Genomic DNA, 3686 nt, shown 5'->3' with positions numbered 1-3686 from the left:
GATAAGGGTATGCCCAATCATGTAAGGTTTTATAAACCATAAAAAATCTTTGGCTTTGACTCTGAGTGAGATGGGAAGCCACAGGAATTTGAGAAAAAGGTGATATCACTGAACTTTTATTTTAAAAGAAAGACATTAGCCATGGAGCTGAAAGTAGACTAGCGCAGAAAAGGGCAGAAGAAGGAAGTCCAGTGGCATGGGTCTGTGAATGACGGAGGCATGGATTAGGGTAGGAGTGGTGAAGCTGGTGGGGTATCGATGGATTTTGGATGCTTTACATGCAGAGCTAATATGATTTCTGGGATCACCTAATTTTCATTTTGGAATATAATATATATGCATGTAAAACATAAATGTAACATCTACCAAATATGTAAACACCAGGTATCCCCCACCCAAGTTAATAAACACAACACTACCAGCACTCGAGACGTCCGACTCTTTTCGACCCCATGGACTGCAGCCTACTAGGCTCCTCCCTCCATGGGACTCTCCAGGCAAGAGTACTGGAGTGGGTTGCCATTTCCTTCTCCAGGGGATCTTCCCGACCCAGGGATCGAACCCAGGTCTCCCTCATTCCATGCATACGCTTTAACAAAACATAAATGTAACATCTACCAAACATGTAAACATCAGGTATCCCCCACTCAAGTTAATAAACACAACATCACCAGCACTCTAGACGTTCCATATAGTTAGCACACTGGAAGAAAGAGTGGGTGTGCTAAGCAGAAGCAAGGGAAATATAAAAGAGACCCAAATCAAACTTTGTTGTTGTCGTTCAGTGACTCAGTTGTGTCCCACTCTTTGTGATCCCATGGGCTGCAGCACACCAAGCTTCCCTGTCCTTCACTATTGCCCAGAGTTTGATTTATAAAACAAATTTATAAAGATGAAAATTAAGGTCTTAAATAAAAAATTCACTAGATAGGATGAACAGTAGAATAGACATTGCAGAGTAAAAGAGAGATGAACTTTCCAGATGATGTCTTTAACGAAAAGGGATGGAACTACATTCTTGAGAAATATGATGGACGTCTTCCAACAGAGGTAAAAACTGTTCCTGCAGACTCTGTCATTCTCAGAGGAAATGTTCTCTTTATAGGAGAAAACACAGATTCAGAGTGTTACTGGCTAAAGAACTAGATTGAAACGAGTCTTGTTCAGTCCTGAAATCTAATTACAGTGGCTACAAATGCTAGAGAGCAGAAAAAAAAAATGGGCCAAATATTTATTGCAAACTTCTAATAATCTAGAAGGTATGGTATACAAGTTATGTGACTTTGGCTACAAAGGAGTCTCTTTTTATTTTTTATTTATTTATTTACTTTTAATTTTATTGTATTTTTAAACTTTAAAATATTGTGAGTCTCTTTTTAAAGGACTGCTAGCACTGGAGCTTCTGCTCACTTTGTTAATGTCAAAGGTATAGACGGAGTAGTAGGAACTGCTTTAATTAAAAATATTATGGAACAAAAGATCCTGTTCCAGGCTATTCTGTTCTAGTGGTAGAACACAGTACCATAACAGCTTGAGGTGAAGATCATAAAAGGATGCTTTTGAACATAGAGAAGTAGAGTTTTTAGCAGTACCTAGATCTGTGGTCTGCAATACCTATAACATTTGTAACATGTGAAAGAAAATAGTAGTTAAGAATCTAAGACATTTAATTGTACCAAAGTGTGCAGCAGCACCATTAACAATCATAACTAGTTCTTGAAATTTTCTTGACCCTGGTACTAAAGACTAGGATATTTTAGGTAGGAAGTTCCACTACTGAGAACTCAAAGAGCTATAGGTTGCTTCCAACCTCATCTTAGAATTAGCCAATCCGTTGTTTTGTTGTTGTCCAGTCACTAAGTCATGTCCAGCTCTTTGCAACCCCGTGAACTAACTACAGCATGCCAGGCTTCCCGTTCCCTCACTATCTCCCGGTGAGTCAATGATGCCATCCAACCATCTCATCCTCTGCCACCCACTTCTCCTCCTGCCCTCAATCTTTCCCACATCAGGACCAATGGGATGGTAGAGATATAGTAGCTTAAAAGAGACTGTGGAAGGTGAAATAAAGGAAGGTGAAATAAAAAATCAGAAAAAAAATGGAGTATTGAAAACGCTTTCTTTGCTTTTGGTGGAAGCTTTGCTACAGAAAATAGCAAAGTAAAATACTTGAATTTTTCCTTCAAGTATAGTCATTTTTAATTACTTGGGCTTGGGATTAATGTCTCTAAGGATCCAGTTGCTGATTCCAACAAATGACCCAAATTATCTTTGCAAAGGACACCAGCAGGGCATTTTGTTGCATTTTTTAAAAAAGTAAAGGCTGTCCTGAAGAATGAGGTCAAGATTTTCTCCATATTGTCTTCAAGAATGAGATGACAACAAAAAGCTATTCATTTGGTGGAGTAAGAAAAAATGCAAAGCTCGATGTGGAACTAGAAACAGCATCTAAGTAGGCTTTAAGTCTGGAAATATATGTGTATGAATACAGATACACATACACATGTACGGATCTGTGTGGTTTCTTTGTATTTTGTGATACACTGCAGTGAAATTATTCATTAGTTTATGGATATATTGCCCTTTCATTTTCCCTTCAATGTTTAGGTGATCTCAAATTAGGAAATTCTACATTTAATCATGTAAAAGATTAATGCTAAAGTAAGCTTTTTGGCCTTTGCCAATAAATAGTAATTCAATCCAGTATTGATCTTTTTACAAGTAACAGAGCTGAAAAATTTCTGTATATAACTGAAGACTATAAAATAGACTTGCATAAAATTATCACAACTGCTTCATGTTTATATTTAACTTATATTTTTGTACAAGCAAGATTTTATAAGAAATATTTAAAGTTTCAATGTGTTAGCAATCTTTCCAACTTTTTCATGATTTTTAGGAATACAAACTTTTAAGAAAATAATGAAACTAAATTATTGCCTTTTGCCCATTAGCCAGCAAATAAAATGTGACCTTAACAAAACTGTGTCATTGTACGGTTTGAAAATTATGTCAGGACATATCCAATAGAATTACTAACCTCGATGCCTCTTATAGAATACATATTAATCTTTCTACATTAAAAAAAATAATGGCTGTGACTAGAAAGCCAAGTCACTACATAGTGATTATATATGCTGGCTGTGATATCCTACCACTGAGACATCAAATTTGAAATGCAATTTTATATGACAGAAATTGCCTATGGCTCTAATATGCCAAGAATTTTAAGAGATAATGTTTTTTTAGAGAGAAATTCTGCTTCCACTATAGATTATGTACATAAATGTAAAATTTGACAACATTATAAGCAGTGTGTTTTAAAGTAATTGAACTTCTGAATTTATTTTTCATATTATATAGTCAACATGACTACAATGAATTACTGGAATGATTAGTAAGTGTACTTGTTTTAAATGTTTTGATCCTGTTATATTTTTCATTAAGATTTCTAAAAATTAAATTGGATATTAAATTTAAAAAGATTACTGAGCTTGAAGATATAGCAATAGGAATTGTTTTAAATAAAATAGAGAAAAAGTACTGGAAAAAATAAAAAGCATCAGTGAGCAGTGGGACAACTTCATGTACCATTATATATAAACATTTAGAATTAGTCTCCACAGAGAAGAGAGTAAAAAAAGGGAAAAAAAAATGTATTAGAAAAAAATAGCTGAAAATCTTGC

The 3686-nt window shown here is 35.0% G+C and overlaps 1 pseudogene; it reads left to right on the top strand.

The window, feature by feature from the left end:
* The first annotated feature begins 969 nt into the window (after positions 1-969).
* Positions 970-1860, top strand: LOC100138639 (nicotinamide phosphoribosyltransferase-like; annotated as a pseudogene).
* The last annotated feature ends 1826 nt before the right edge of the window (positions 1861-3686 follow it).

The sequence above is a fragment of the Bos taurus genome, chromosome 7 (assembly GCF_002263795.3).
Source record: "Bos taurus isolate L1 Dominette 01449 registration number 42190680 breed Hereford chromosome 7, ARS-UCD2.0, whole genome shotgun sequence".
NCBI lineage: Eukaryota > Metazoa > Chordata > Mammalia > Artiodactyla > Bovidae > Bos > Bos taurus.
The sequence above is the reverse complement of the archived record's forward strand: the minus strand, read 5'-3'. Positions and strand labels throughout refer to the sequence as shown.